General features: G+C 36.8%; 1 long non-coding RNA gene and 1 pseudogene across 1 annotated transcript; one reads left to right on the top strand and one right to left on the bottom strand.

Moving 5' to 3' along the window:
• Positions 1-2,270: 2,270 nt before the first annotated feature.
• On the bottom strand, positions 2,271-4,054 carry LOC131252585 (uncharacterized). Its single transcript, XR_009174560.1, has 3 exons — positions 3,484-4,054; positions 3,314-3,386; positions 2,271-2,417 (listed from the first exon to the last, which is right to left on the bottom strand). It is a non-coding gene; the product is annotated as an uncharacterized LOC131252585 (long non-coding RNA).
• A 236-nt stretch (positions 4,055-4,290) lies between these two features.
• LOC131253779 (transcription factor MYB20-like) lies at positions 4,291-6,117 on the top strand (annotated as a pseudogene).
• The last annotated feature ends 10,935 nt before the right edge of the window (positions 6,118-17,052 follow it).

Genomic DNA, 17,052 nt, shown 5'->3' on the forward strand with positions numbered 1-17,052 from the left:
AAAATGGAAGGATTGAATGGATACATGCAACACATACATAATGGCGGGACCCGCATAACTTAGTGCGTCACTTCAGTAGCGAGTCTCGCTGGCCATCCTATCAGTAGCTAATCCGCGTCGTTAAAGAGAGGACACGGATTAGCCTTGTGGTCAATGGACTTTATGGAAGTCCAGATTGTTGGATAGCTACAATTCCACGTCTAGTATATGTTTTCCAAGTCCCGTTGAATGAGTGGCTACAATTCCCCAGCTATGATCTGTCCATAACGATCCACCCATTAATATACTATTAAAAGTGTGATTCTTATTATTATATGGAAGACGCATGTCACGGTGATGAATTAAATGGGAATCAGACCCAAAACTCAAAGAAGTCACGCGAGAAGGAAAAATGGGAATCAAATGCCTATTTGTGAAACCTTTAGGCGTTCCAGGTTAATGTTATATGCCATCCAAACCGTTTTTGAGGTCATTCTCACTGGGATGAGCTGAAAACCTAAAAACTTAGCCTGGTACAAAACCACTGTGGCCATATGAATGGGTCAATGGCAGTTATCAATCCTCACTGTTTCCTCTTGTGTGGCCCAATTGAGTTTTGGATCTACTGAATTTTTTGTCACATGTTAAAAAATGAGCCGTTAAAATGGATGCACGGAGTAGATTTCTCACAAACACTGGAGAGGGGCCTAACTAGCTTCCCAGCACAGAAACTTCTTCCGAAAGACTTTTGCACGAAATCTTATCGTCAGTCAGTCAAGGATCTCATAATTCCTATTTTAAAGTCCTATCACCAACGCGCCTTTGAACAAAGATGTCACCTCCCTTTGATTTGTCGCGTAGATTTTTTTTCTCCCATAGAGAACACGATCAAAACGGCAATATGGTAATTTAATGTCTGCAGTACTGTCTAAGGAAATTTTCTGAACCAACTAGCCAACCAAAACCCAAAAGAAATGGGAGGAATTGAAGCGGTTGGCGTGTGGGACCTTCATGTGGAGTCCGCATTCTCATTTTCCAACCATAGCTTTCTATATAAGCTCTTCAAGATGGAATTCGTGTTGTTTGAAGAACGTAGCTAGATTCTCCCTGTCTCCTCACCCAACCATATTAGAAAGTTCATGGAAGAGAGAATAATGGTGGACAAGAAGTGACCAAAATGTTATTAGGCTTGTAGGTGGGAGTTCCATTAGAAATATTGAGTGGATCCTCTATATTTACAAACAAGGGTCCATTTCTCAACCTAACCCATCTCACTACGCCAAAATCATTGATTTGCGACGGACCAAATCCGTCGTAAAACCGAATAAACGACGGACTTCGTCCGTCGCTTGGTCCGTCGCTGTTTACTGGGTCGTTTTTTATTTTCGACGGATAAAATCCGTCGTTTAATCAGCGACGGATAAGGTCCGTCGCATCATCGCGATGGATAGAATCCGTCGTAAAAAATAAAAAAATCCGTCGGTAAAATTCGAAAAATTAGTCGTCACTTAAAACATTAGCGACAGATAAGGTCCGTCGCTAATATGACTTAAAGCGACGGACCTCAAATACATCGTTGATTGTCAACGGTCAAAAATCCGTCGCTAATATGAGAATTCGTTTTCAATGTTCAAAAATTAGCGACAGATTTGGTCCGTCGCTAAAATATCTGTGAATAAAAAAAATATTGATAAATTATTATTATTATTTTTTTTAATCTTGCACCTAATAGTCATTCAAAAAATAATTCACACTATTATTTGATAAGAATCCTATTCACAAAATTGGTAACAGCTCACATGGTTAGAATCATTGAACCAAAGCGCTACTTCGGAATCATAAACAGTACAAAGTGAGATCTATATAATAGATGTTTCAAGTGATGACTGGACCTATTTTGTTTTACAAAATATTGACGGTCCATTTTCCGCACTATTGATCAGATGTTTACGATCATCTTGGTGTGACTTTTGAACTATGGCTTGCCCCAAGTTTTGTGAATGAAAAGACAGTTCAAATCAATGATAGGCATCCCACATAGGATAAAGAAGGTTTATGATTCCAAAACTTTTTAATCCTATGCCTTCAATTTTTTGGTAGAGTCTTGGAGGTTCTGATCTTCTAGTCATGTATCCTAGTTCAATTCTTTCAAGTAGTGCTACATCATTGGATGATGCCTTGCAGACCAGGCTGGGCTCAAGCCTGGATCCTTGGCTCTTGAGTTGGGCACGTCTCTTTTCCAACCAACAACGAAAGCTACAATTCATCTTTGCATATAATAATAACAGAAACAAGGATGCAAACTATAAACAGGCAGTCAAAAACTTACTTAAGCATGGAATTCCATCTAGCCTTGTAAACTGCAGCCAATGATGTAATCATTTGCTCTTTCTCTTGCCACTGAGGACCACTAACAGCAAACTCCAACTTCACAATGCCTAGAGAGAAGTTCTCAAATGAAATTTATCATAGGGAATCTACTAACAGAGAAGAATCATAAGTTTTGCAGCAGGAAGGAAAATGAAAGTTGTAACATAGCAACTTGATCAACAAAGAACAACAAAAATTGCAGAGGAGATTGGCAAAAACTCAAACGATAAAATTAAGGATAAACAAGCTCCAAATAAAAGCAATACAAAGTATAGTTGGGAAAACAATACGGACAAAAGGAAACAGGTTTTATGGAGTTTGGCTCCAATCTCCAAGGGAACAAACAAGTACCAATGGATCTTTCTTTTTCTGACTTGAACAAGAGGAGGAGAAAACCAGTTTGAAATGGATCTCAATGTTCTCTGTCACGAGAAAAGCTTCCTTTCCAGCAGATTGAAATGGAAACATACTATTTTGGTACTAAAGAGGGACGCATCTTTGATTTTTGATAGTGTGAAGGGAATCCAGAGTAAGGTTTGCAAACATGAAGGTGTATGGTTGCTGTGACAGCTCTGGGAGCAGTAGGATGTTTTTAGATAAATCACAGCTTCAATTAGCATACAAGTATTCCCTTCACATTACCCAATACAGTGGTAAAATCAAGTCCATTTTCCCAATTCCAAAGCATATCTTAAGCTAATAATTAAAATTTGAACCAGACAACCATAATAAACAATTTAAAAAATAAAAAATAAAAAAAAGATTCGGAGGATCAATACAGCTTGAATAAAATCTTAAATGAGTGATTCAGAGAACGGTATGACAGAAGGTCAATGAATGCAAAAGTTGCCAGCTTTTCAAAAAAATAAATCCAATAGTTGCCGATACATGTCCAGCTGTGGTGTGGAATGGACACCAAATGAGAAAGTAACAAAGCGAACAATAAATTTGGAGGTGCACCGACCTGAAGTACCATGTTCATTGACTCTCACTACATCAGTTGGTCGTAGACGAAGTTTAACCAGAGCAGTTTCAACCTGAAACACCATATTTGACACCACGAAATAATAAGCTCCAACTATATAAGATAAAGAAGACTAAAAAATCTCAACCGCATATAATCATGAAACCTACGCTATCACTTTGCTGACACTCAATATGAATGAGATTATCAGTTGCCCATTCTAAATTAGCAGATCCGCTGCTTTCACATTCATTCAAATCCTCAAGCTTGATGTGATCGGTAAAGAAAGTTAATTGAGACCGAGTTAATAGACTATCCCCATATGAAAGATAATCAGGGAAAATAACAACCTCCTGCCAAAAATATTAAAGAACAGCAGTGAATGCCAATATGGCTACAGGAAGCAGAACATCAAAATGAAAGAAACAATCGATCGTATTCAAATATCCGAAGTGCAAAAAGTGAACAACATTAACATGGCAACTGATAAAGTGAAGAGTTTTTTGTTTGTGATGTTAAAATAAAATGAGACTGAGATTTATGCGTGGCAATGGGTCAAATCTGTTAGTGGTTGAGCTGGTCCAACCCACTTCTTAGAAAAGTTTGAGCCACACTTAATGGACCGTTGGTCAGGTTCGGCCATAAAATGAGTTCTGTTAAGTAGATAGGTAGGAGTTTGCTCTGTCCCCAATTGGGCCCACTTTTAAGAAGCTTATAAATAGTAATAGATAGCTTTAATCCCAAACCTAGATAGGTCAAGTTGAGTCGGACTTGAGCCTAATAATTTGTTTCAAGTTGGGCCTCAGGCTTAAATTCTAGACTATATAGTAAGTCTGCTTGGGTTGCAGTTCAAGGGTTCTAGGCTCTAGTTTGAATCTCAGCCTATTTAGTAAATGGGCTGTGCATGGGTTTGACTTGTTGCTACTTTGAACCACCCGAATTTATGGTTCTACGCCTTTATTGTTGATTAATTTGTAATGCAAATTTATACTTACAATGCAGAGATTTTGTACTTTGCTTTATTCGGTAGCATGCATATAATATAATGCTATACATGCTGCGTTTATAATAATAGCATTAATGATTTCACATATAAACTGCAAAAGATGTTTTGGACATCCAAAGAAAAACGGTCAATCATACAAGGAAACTTGATGGTAGAATGATGATGCACAAAAAACTAGTCACGAGGAATGTTTATGTTTAAAAGCCTTGTAAGGTTTCGAGAACTTACATCCACCTCACTCTTATTGCCAAGTAGTCCTGATGAAAATGCATCCACACTACGAGAAGGGGGGAAAAAAAAAATTTGTGGCTGCACCGATACGGTCTAGTATGAACGACTGCCTACGTACCCAATGTTGGAAGATTGGGATCAAGCCACTACGTAGTTCTTAATATTTAAATCAGAACATTTTACGCATAAGCAAAGAAAAAATCAAAACAAATCATAATAGAAATATGTGTACCTTCTGTCACGCATAAGAAGATGAAAAGCTGAAACAAATCACTAGATTAGTCAAGCAAAACTACTAAATAATTCAAGATAAAGATTTAGTCAAATAAGAAGATGAAAAGCTAGCTTAGGTGTTTTGCATTTTTTTTGCATTCCTTTTATTTTATTTTACTTATTTATTTAGTTTTTGAATTTTTGCTTGTGGGTGTTGTTGCAGGATTGCTAAGGTGTGGGAAAAGCTGCAGATTAAGGTGGACCAACTACCTCAGGCCTGATTTGAAGAGAGGCCTCTTATCAGAATCTGAAGAGAAGATGGTCATTGATCTCCATGCCAGTCTTGGCAATAGGTACTCTTCCCATCATCTCAACCCTTTTTCTTTTTTTTTTTTATCTTTTTTTTTTTTTTTTTTTTTTTTTTTTTTTTTTTTTTTTTCAACACATTTGGGCCCCATCTTAGATTCCCATTTTATTTTTTTTCAATTTGGACCACATTTTTTTAGCACATTAGTATATATATTCTACCTATATTCATTGTGTCTCATCTCCTGTATTTGTTTTTTTCTTGCAGGTGGTCTAAAATAGCTGCGCATTTTCCTGGCAGAACTGACAATGAAATAAAGAACCATTGGAACACCCACATTAAAAAGAAGTTAAAGAAGATGGGCATTGACCCCATCACACATAAACCATTCTCTCCTTCAATTGAAGAACCACAACAACAACAACCATCACAAAAACAATAGCCACAGCAACAACCACAACAAGAGCAATACAATACTCTACTTTCAAAAGAAGAAAATGGCGTTACAAGTGCATTGAATTCTATAGAAGCTGATGCTTTCCTCAGCAATTCCCATCTTTTGTACTGATGAGGTCCCTTTGATTCAACCCAATTAAATCCTAGTCTCATCTGCCTCTTCTTCATCTTGTTGTGATTCAAGCTCTTCCACCTTGCCTGGAGAACTTGACTTTTCTAGTTTGGATTGGGCAGACCCTATGTACTTGTGGGGGATGGATGATTTCAATGGATGGGATTTGATTTGTGATGATGGTGACAGGAAACTAGCAGTTGATCCTTTCAATCAGTATGATTCGTGGAAGTTGGAGCTGATGTGATTGAATTTCTCATTTAGGTCTATTTGGAATTAGAAGATTTAGAGAATAATCCGGCAATTGAGAAACCCCATCATGATTTTTGCCATTTTATTCTCTGTAGAGTGGAGTTTTATGGGTCATTTTCTGTAATATCTTTCTCTTTGAAAGTAAGAGAGAGGGAGAGAGAGGTATGAGAATTTGAAATTTCTATAAATTATTATAGCTGCAGTTTGCAGATTGTAAATGTGGAAAAAAGGAGCATTTTAATGCAAATAAAGAAAATCTTAAACGTAACTTGGTTATCTCTTTTAATGTTGACCTTTCAGTTCAGTGCACACTCTTTCTTCACATTTATGCTTTGGTTGTGTGAATTGAGCTTGTCTCTTATCATGCGAACATGTTACTAGATCTTGTTCTTCTTGTTTCCTTCTAAATCTCCCTTGGTTCATAGATAATTTTTGAGATCATGATTCAGTTCAGGAATAGTCTAGTTGACCCTTTTAGTAGCCTGAAAGAATGATGGGCTAAAAAGAGTTGGGTTTTGCAACCAACGATATTTCCAATTACCTTAAACTAAGTACCATCACAGCTATTTAAGGATGAACTATTTCATAATAAACTAGGGGTGAAAAAGTCAAGACATCTAGCTCTTGAGAGACAACCAAGTCCATTTCTATTGTCATAATGGAATATCATATGAGTTTTAAGGTTTCAAATGCAACAGACTGAAACTAGACTGCTGAAGCATTAACAGATACAAAGCCAAGATCAGAAACTTCAATGCAAAGTGAAATAATGAAGACCAACTCAGATAAATGCATAGCCAATGCATGTTGATGTCTAGATGAGTATTCTGAAGTTGGCAGTGGTCAGTGTACAAGGTAACTTTCTTTGTATGAATAAAGCAGAGGATGGCTTAGACTTCAGATGCGATGGTAAAATGTATACGAATCACAAACGAGTAATGGCATATTATCTTTCAAGAAAAGAAATCTTAGCAAGTTTCAGTGATTAATGTTGAAACATTTTTATTTTTATTTTTTGCAAAAATGGTGGCAATTTTAGCCATGCTCTATTCCACAATTTGGGTGGGTCCACGATTGGCACCAATATGCACAATGTCAGCACATAACAAAATGCAAAGAGACTCATTTCCACACACACACAAGCTATGTCATGTCCTCTTCATCTTTCAGTTTCTAACAAGTCAGTTGTTAGAATGTAGAGAAGATATTGCAGATTTGGTTTGATTACGGCACCAGATTAATGTTGAAACATACTCCGAAATAAATAAATAAACAAACATAATCACGCAAGCCTATACTCCGAAAACCAAAACAGTCTCGATCTTCTCAAAATGTATACACCATTGAAAAACCTCTCAACCATCTAATGTTTTCCAACAAAAAATAAAAATAAAAACCCGAGCCAAAAGAAACTCCAGTTAGATGAATATTAGACTATCGCCATACCCATTTCTCCTCTAGGATGAAACTGACATATCCAAAAAAGGAATGAAATAAGCCAAGAACTGAAGAACGCATTACATGAAAGAACCCTTGACTATCAGCAGTTCCAAACAGCCAAGCTTCAAAGGAGAAAACCTAAACCCAAAACCCGATTTGCAAAAATCCAACATCCAGATATTACCAACCACTGCAAAGAGTAATAAGCTAACATACCAAAAACCCAATTACAGAAAAACCCAAATTCCAGGTAAAAGAAACTCACATCTGAAAACTACTGGTTTCACAAAAAAAAAAAAAAAAAAAAAAAAAAAACCAAACAAACAGCGATAACCAAACATCAAACACCTGTTCCCTGGAAAAAAAAGTGTAGAAAAACCCAATTCCAGAAAGCAACATATCCAAAAAGAAAAACCCATTTCAATAAAAATAAAGCAAACAATCAAATATCAGAAATATATATATCCAGCAAACCCAAATCCAGAAATCCGTAAATCCGACACTCCAAAAAACCCAGATATCAGAATCCAATAACAAACGCAATCGTATTTCAAACGAGAATAGAAAGATGGAAGGGAGCTAAAACTAGGTTTTGGGGATCTAAATTAGATAAATGAGTACATACCTAGATTGAAGACCTCAGCTTGAAAAAGGCGAAAGGGAGGCCGTTTCCGACGAAGAACAGAACAGAAATGGAATTCAACAGAGGGGGAAATGGAATTCGAAAGAGGGTTTTAGAAATCCCTCTTCGAAAATGAAATTTGCATTCAAATTCACACAATGTGTGTTTTACATCATTTAAATCATATCATATGTTATCATCCGTACATTTAACGGACCACCTAATGGTTGTTTATAATTTTATTATATGGTAAAATTATCAATATTAACAATCTACAAGTGTAACCACTATTTGGATGGTCTGGATAACCCTAAATCATTGCCACAAGTGATATGAACAAATCACCACCATTTTACATTATATCCACAACTACGAACGACACCATTACGGACGGGTTTGGCCAATGATGCTGGTAGGTGCTCTGTGGGCCCCACTATGATGTATGTGTTATATCCACACCGTACATCCATTTTGAGATATCATGTTAAGTCATGAGCCAAAGAATGAGGCAGATAAAAATCTGTAGTGGACCCCACCACAGAAAACAGCGGGAGAGTAATTCCCACTGTTGAAACCATCCTAAGGCCCATCATAATGTTTATTTGAAATCCAACCTGTTCAAAAGTTAAAAAAGACATGAAATAAGGGAAAACACAAATATCAGCTTGATCTAACACTTTTGTGGCCTTTAAAAGTTTCTAACGGTGGGCTTCCCTGTCCCACTGTTTTCTGTGTTAGGGTCCTCTGGAGCAGTGGATTTAACTCATTCTTTGGATATTGCAAATGGATGGAAGGTGTAGATACAAAACATGCATCATGGTGGGGCCCACGGAACTTGCCAACGTCACTTCAGTAGATAGTCTCGCTGCTCCCCCTGAGACCAGCCCGGGGGCTGATGGTCGGTGCTCCGTGGGCTCCACCATAATATATGTATTTCATCCATTATGTTCATCCACTTTTAAAGATAATTTTAGGGATTTATTCCTAAAATGAGACATATATAAATCTCAGGTGGACCACACCACATGAAAATAATAGTGATTGGATATCCATCATTAAAATCCTCTTAAGACCGACTGTACTGTTTATTTGACATCCAGTATGTTTATTAGGTCATACATGCCTAGATGAAGGGGAAAAATGTTTTTAATGGTTGACGCTCATTCAACACTGTTTCTTGTAATGTGGTCCATTTCAGATTGGGATATACCTCATTTTTGGTCTCATAGCATAAGATGATCTTTAAAAATAGATGGACGGCATGGATGAAACACATACATCATGGTGGGGCCCATAGAGCACCGACCACTAGCCATTAGCCGGTGTCAGGGGGAGTAGCCAATTTGTTCCCTTTATTTGTGGTGTGGTTCATTTAATCTTTGGATATGATTCATTTTTTGGATAATTCTCTAAAATGATCTCGAAAAATGGATGAACGGTGTAGGTTGATCCCAAATTTTCGGTAAATCCAAAACTCAAATGGACAATGCCACACGAAACAGTGTGGAATAATATTTCCACCATTGATACCTTCCTTAAGCCCACAATAATGTTTATTTGCCATCCAACCTGTTCATAATGTCAAAAAGATATGAATGAAGAGAAAACACAAATATCAACTTGATCCAAAACTTCTATGGCCTCCAAGAATTTTTCAATGGTAGGTTCAATCACACAATTTCCTGTGGTGTGGTCCACTTGAGCTTTGGATATGCTTCCTTTTTGTTTTTTAGACCTCAAATTATATGTTAACATGGATGAACAGAGTGGATAAAATAAATAAATAACGGTGGACCCCACAAAGTTTACTTTGGTAAAGGTAATGACTAACTCACCTAAATGAAGAGGGGTTTTCTTAAAACGTTCATAATCATATATTGGGCTTGTCTTAATATGATTCACATATCCAACCCACTCATTATGTGTGTCCCACTTGGATGAGGGGTCAAACCAAGTTTTAGCCGCATCCAAAACTCATGTGGGCCCCACCAAGTGCTTTTATATTTTTTAAGATGTCTTGACATGGTTTTAGATGGTATGGTCCACCTGAGTTTCATTTAAGGATGATTTTTGAGATATCTCAGAACCTAAAGGAGACACATTAAATGCATGGTGTTGATGTTCGACACACATCATGATGGGGCCCACAAAACTTATTAACATCAGTTCGTAGGTTCTTCGGAGGTCAATAAGTTCGGTCACAATTTTGGCAATAATATTTAGCCCATTTTATATGTATAGTCTATTCACTCTATTTTATTGATCAATACCCTCAATATGACTAGTTACTCGCCCCAATCAGGTTAGGTATATGTGAGAAAGGTATTGGGAATACAAAATTGATCAACAGTTCGGGTAAAATTTGATTTAAACATATGAAGTTATTTACTCTTCAATCTGGATTAATTCGATTGTCCAAAAACGGTTAAATGTTCAATTAGTAGATGTGCCAAATAATTTATTAAAAAATATTTTTTTTCATAGATAAATATCAATTTCCATTTAAAAATTACATTTTTTTTTTCAAAATGTATTTTCTTTTACTCTTAATTTTTCTTTGAAGACTTTTAACAAAATATCATTTTTATTATAAAATATTTCAAAAAATAAATTAAAATACAAATTCTGAATTTTTATTTTCAAAATATCTTAAATTTTCACAATTTTTTATTTTTTATCCCAAAAATTCCAAAATGCCGATTTTTTTCTTCAAAAGCATCATGTTGTTTTCAACTTTTCAATTTTTTTAAAAAATTATATATATTTTTTCAAAATCTTAGTGTTTTTATAAATAACTTTTTCTTTTAATTTCGAATTTTGAACATTTTCAATTATTTTTCAAAATCACAAAATTTTTCAACTTATTTATTTTTCGTTTCAAAATGTTTGTTTTTTGATAAAGTATCAATTTTTTAATATTGTTTTATTTTAAAAAAATTCAATTCTTTTTCACTTCTCCATTTTTTTAAAAGCATTTTATTTGAACTTGTCAATTTTTATTGAACTTCACAATATATTTTTTTTTTCAAATTTCATACTCCCATTTTCTTTTTTAAAATATTTTCATTTTTCAACATTGTGAAAATTTTAACATTTTTTAAAATATTTTTAATTTTCTTTTTCAGGATATTATTTTTTCTCAAAATCAAATGCTTTTTTTTTTCAAATTTATTTATTAAATATTCTTTTTTGTTCCCACAAAATAGATTTTTATTAAATCACGATTTTTATTTTTTCAAAATCTAATTTTTTTTTCTCAAACATTGTTAAATTTTTTAAACTTCTCAATATTCTTTTTCATGTGATATTACAAATTATTTCAATATTAGTTTAAAATTAAAAAATAAAAATAAAAATTCCAATCATTTGATATAAAAACAAAATAAATTTTCTTTTTGCATTCAATCAATTGTTGAAAAATAATCTTAGATACAAATATGTAAAATTAAACCACTGAAATTCTATTAAAAACAATTATTAGACTACAAAAAAACTTAATTTTCCACCATATTATAAAAAAAAATGAAAAAAAAATAATGTTAAGGCAAAAGTCCTTTTACAACAGACCATAATCCGTCGCAAAAGCAACTGAAAAGCAGGTCATTCGGTATTTTGGGCGGGAATTTGCAACTTTTCATTTTCTGTCGCCAAATCAAAATTTGCGACGGATTTTGTCTGTCGCCTAGTTACGACGGACAAAAATCCGTCGAAAATCAGATTTTAGCTAGATTCTCCGTCTCCTCACCCAACCATATTAGAAAGTTCATGGAAGAGAAAATAATGGTGGACAAGAAGTGGCCAAAATGCTATTAGGCTCATAGGTGGGAGTTCCATTAGAAATATTGAGTGGATCCCCTATATTTACAGACAAGGGTCCATTTCTCAACCTATGATGAGTTGGGAAAGGCTACTAATAACTTAAACATAATCTCGTGGCTCCTCTAGATTGTGTCTGAACCTGGTGTTGGATCTTCTTCATTTTTGGGCTTGCATCTTAAAATGATTAGAGAAAATGGATGGACAGGGTGGATGATGTAGGACGTGGCACGGATATATTTCTTTCCGTGAAACTTCGCAATCCAACCACTACCATTAACGATCCACCCATTAATATACTATTAAAAGTGTGATTCTTATTATTATATGGAAGACGCATGTCAGGGTGATGAATTAAATGGATCCATCTATTCTGGCAACAGAATCGGATGGCTCAGATTTTAAATATAAAATTCATAAGACAATCCTATCTATTATTTTATTTTTTTTTCTGTAGAGTGCATCCCACTCTATATTTGACCATGCACTATTGTTTCCAGTCTGTATAGAGGCCATAGATCAAACACGTGATTGTCTAACAGACATGATTTCTGTTAAGTTAACAATCCATACTAGGGTAGGTGACACAGGCCTGAACATGATGAGGTCGAAAACCTTCGTCTGCCGGATAACTACTCCAAATCCATAGAGACTTTTCGAAACCGCGAGAAAAAATAAAGAAGATAGAAATAAATTTTAGAAAATTCGTAAATTGATTGATAGATGCAAATAAACGATATTACAACCCTTTAAATAAACGATATTATAATCCGTAGCCATAGGTCTTTAGCTACGGCATTTGGCCCTTTTTCTAGTATTTGATAGTGCCACTGTGGATAAGAAAAAGTTCCACAGTGCCAATACAAGGGTATTTTTGTCTGCAAATAGTGTCCTTGTTCATGCATGCATCGCTCGTGCCATTTACTACAAAATCTGTGATATTATCTGAAGGTAGTTTTAATGCCCATGGCATATATATATATATATATATATATATATATATATATATGGGAAAAGGTACTATGCGCTCGAGCTAGCAAGACCGTCCCATGAGGTCGAGCTATGTGGGCCCCACCGTGATTCTTTTCGAACATCTACCCCATCAGTCAGATGCACCATTCCATCGTGGGCCTAGGTCACAAAAATCAAGTCAATCCGTGACTTGCGTGGGCCACACCACATACAGAAGTGGAGAGGGGCCGTGCACCATTAAAACATTCATAACCATTTTTGGGCCCACCGACACGTGGTTTGCAAATCCAACCCATCCATTATCGTGTCCCACTTGGATGAGGGGTAAGACCAAGTTTCAGATGCATGAAAATTTTAGGCGGGCCCCACCAAGTGCTTTTATATGTTTTAGTAATGCCTTCACATGATTTTAGATGGTATAGCCCACCGGAGTTCCGTATACGGCTGATTTTTGGGATATCCCATAATTTAAAGGGGACCCATCAAATGCACAGTGTTGATGTTTGACACACATCACGGTGGGGCCCACACAACTCAACCTCATGGGATGGTCTTGTGAGGTCGAGCGCATGGTACCTTTTCCATATATATATATATATATATATATATATATATATATATATATATATATATATATATATATATATATATATATATGGAAATGGTATTATGTGGTCGACTTAAAGGGAGTTTCCCCATGAGGTCGAGCTTTGTGGGCCTCACTAAATAAAACATTCCATGGTGGGCCTCATGCTTAAAAATCAAGTCAATTCAAGACTTGGGTGGGACACACCGCATACAAAAGTTGAAAGGGGTTATCCTCCCATTAAAACATTCATAATCATTTATTGGGCCCATTGAGATGTGGTTCACAAATCGAGCCCATCCAATGTGTGTGTCCCACTTGGATGAGGGTTCGGACCAAGTTCCAAGTGCATCCAAAACTCAGTTGGGTCCCACCAAGTGCTTTTATATATTTTGTGCATGTCTTCACATGGTTTTAGATGGTATAACCCACCTGAGTTCCATGTACTATTGATTTTTAGAATATCCCATAACCTAAAGGGGACCCACCGTGTTGATGTTCGACATCATTGTGGGGCCCACACAGCTCGACCTCACTTCCCATGAGGTCAACATCATAGTACCATTTCCTATATATATATATATATATATATATATATATATATATATATATATATATATATATATGGAAAAGGTAGCGCTTGACCTCACAAGACCGTCCCATGAGGTCGAGCTATGTGGGCCCCACCGTGATGTGTTTCAAACATCTACCCCATCAGTCAGATGCACCATTCCATCGTGGGCCTAGGTCTCAAAAGGGCCACACCACATACAGAAGTGGGGAGGGGCCGTGCACCATTAAAACATTCATAATCAGTTTTTTGGGCCCACCGAGATGTGGTTTGCAAATCCAGCCCATCCATTATGTGTGTCACACTTGCATGAGGGTTCAGACCAAGTTTCAACAGCATTCAAAACTCAAGTCGGCCCCACCAAGTGCTTTTATATGTTTTAACGGTGTTTCGCATGATTTTAGATGGTATGGCCCACCTGAGTTCCGTATATGGCTGATTTTTGGGATATCCCATAATTTAGAGGGTACCCATCAAATGCACGGTGTTGATGGTCGACACGCATCACGGTGGGGCCCACACAGCTCGACCTCACGGGAGCTCATCGCGGGGTTGAATACATAGAACCTTTTCCCACACACACACACACACACACATATATATATAAGATTTAGAGAAATAGTAGTGCTTTGCAGCGTACATATTAGGTTGTGTGGCTTATTGGGCACTTTTTGGTACATTGTCCAGGGAAGTGGTTTGGCTACTGACCCAACGCCAACCATCTGGTTGGTGTTAAAGCACTGTGGCCCCACCATGATGTATGTGTTTTTATCATACGCTATTGATTATGCCCGCTCATTTTAGGTCATGAAACCGACATCACTAGCCATGAATGGGCATGCAGCTCTCTGGGTGGGCCCACCACGAGGTATCTGTTTATCCATGCCGTCCATCCCTTCTCCTATATCATTTTAAGGTATGTGCACAAAAATGAGGTAGATCCAACGCTCAAGTAGACCACAGCAAATAATAAGCCTGGGTTGCATCAAATGCACAAGTTGCATTAAATGCAAGAGTCATCTATGGTGTGGTCCACTTGAGTGTTGGATCTGCCTCATTATTGTACTCATACCTTAAAATGATCTGAAAAATGGGATGGACTGCATGGATAAACAGAAACATGGCGGTGATCCGACACACAGATTTATTCGTTCGTGGCTAGAGACGGGGGTAGGACGCAATCGGCATCCAAAAGTCACTCCCATCTCCATCCAACGCAAAAGACTCGCGTCGAAAAGTCAATTCCATCTCCATCCAACGCAAAAGGCGGCATGCGAGTATACTGAGAAAGCTGATGAGCCATACCACCATGCACATGGCACATATGAATGGATCCACAATTTTCTTCAACTGACAGCCCTATTAGAGAAGAATTTTCTCATTGGATGTTGGCTAAATGGCTAGCCTTCTGTTTCTTAGTTTCTCCCCGTTTTCATCCAATGTTAAAACCGATGCCTTGTCTCCTCCTGCCACTGAAAAATTAAGTCCTGAGAGAACTTCTGGATCCACCTATTGTTTCGGATTGCGTGCCACTTGGAAGGCCAATCTGACAGTTCATTACCATCCGTTTTGCCAGATCATTTTATGGCATGATTCAAAAATCAAGCAGATCTTCAAGTGGACCACATCAAAGGAAGCAGTTATGCTTACTGTTGAAACCTTACTAAGGTCCATTGTAATGCTTATTTGATATCCAACCTCCCCATAAGGCCACATATCTGAACGAGGGGAAAACACAATATCAGCTTGATCTAAAACTTTTGTGGACCCTAAGAAGTTGGGAGTTTAATCCCCATTGTTTCACGTGGTTTCATTCCCTGAGCTTTGAATTTGCTTCATTTTTGGGCTCATGCCCTAACATGGGATGGCAAAATAGATGAACAGCATAGAAATAAAACACATAAATCATGATGGACCCCACAGCACCTGCCACTATGGATATTGTCATCAAGTGATCCATTTACCGACAGCAAGAGTCACACCAATACAAAGCGTGCATAAGCTAGGAACCGGCCTTTAACATCACAAGCAGTCTCGATTGGGCAACAACCTGCCATGCATCATAGGGAATATTGCAGAACCAAAATTAAACTTCAGGTCACTTGTCACCGCACCGAGTTTCAATCCAATCAATAGTTTAAATAGCTGACAATGGATCCACAATGAGCAAGCTTGGGGTTGGCTCAGGCCTATACAAAATATTGATTTTGCTTCGGCCAGGTTTGGCCCATTGCCAGCCTTAATCACTTCATAGATTCAACACCAATATTTACATTTTACTAATTAAAATATTCAACTAATTTATTTCAACAAATTGTTGGGCCACAAATTGTACAATTAGATTGATGTAGAGCAGCCCATAGACATTTTAATGTTCAAGATGGATAGAGAAGAGCCGATTGGAGGCGGAAGTCATCAAGATCGTCAAAACCTTAAAACAAGCATATCTCGTAAATTGGAATGAGTTATGAACTTGATGTACCATATATGATTTTGGGGTAGGACGAGCTACTTTAGCCAACCAACCCGGCTAAGCCGGGTTGCCCATGCCGAATTTGTGAGATTCCATCATATCGATGGTCGATTTCCATGTTTATTTCCGTTTTTACTATTTTTAATAAGTTTAAGTTTGATTATAACTCATCATCCATTGGGCTTTAGGAGTTGTGTCTAACATGAAAAGTGTTTAGAAAAATTACGAAAATAATGTGCCTTAACTATAAATAGAAATTTACTATTTATAGTAAGTTACGAATTTTAGAGAGTTTTAGTTATATATAGTTTAATTCCTAAACTTCTTCCATATCTTGGTATTCCTATTTAAAGGGTTGTAGACTTATTTATCAATCACTCAACAAGTTTCTTTTATATATTTTAGAATTATTTCTATTTTTCCTCGTGGATTCGAGAAGTCTCTGTGAGGAGTACAGAAAAACTCCGTGGATTTGTAGTAGTTATCCTTGAGGAATATGGTGATCGACCTCATCACGTTCATCCCTGCATCATGGATGGCCAGATCATTATCTTTACAGTGAGACACAATAGACTGGATCAAAAAGTTGAAACAAGGAAATAGATGGCGTGCTTACAACCACACACTCAAGAGGATGAGCCTCTTCCATCTCAGATTAGTTGGCAAAGTTGGTGGCCAATCA

The sequence above is a fragment of the Magnolia sinica genome, chromosome 8 (assembly GCF_029962835.1).
Source record: "Magnolia sinica isolate HGM2019 chromosome 8, MsV1, whole genome shotgun sequence".
NCBI classification, from domain to species: Eukaryota; Viridiplantae; Streptophyta; class Magnoliopsida; order Magnoliales; family Magnoliaceae; genus Magnolia; species Magnolia sinica.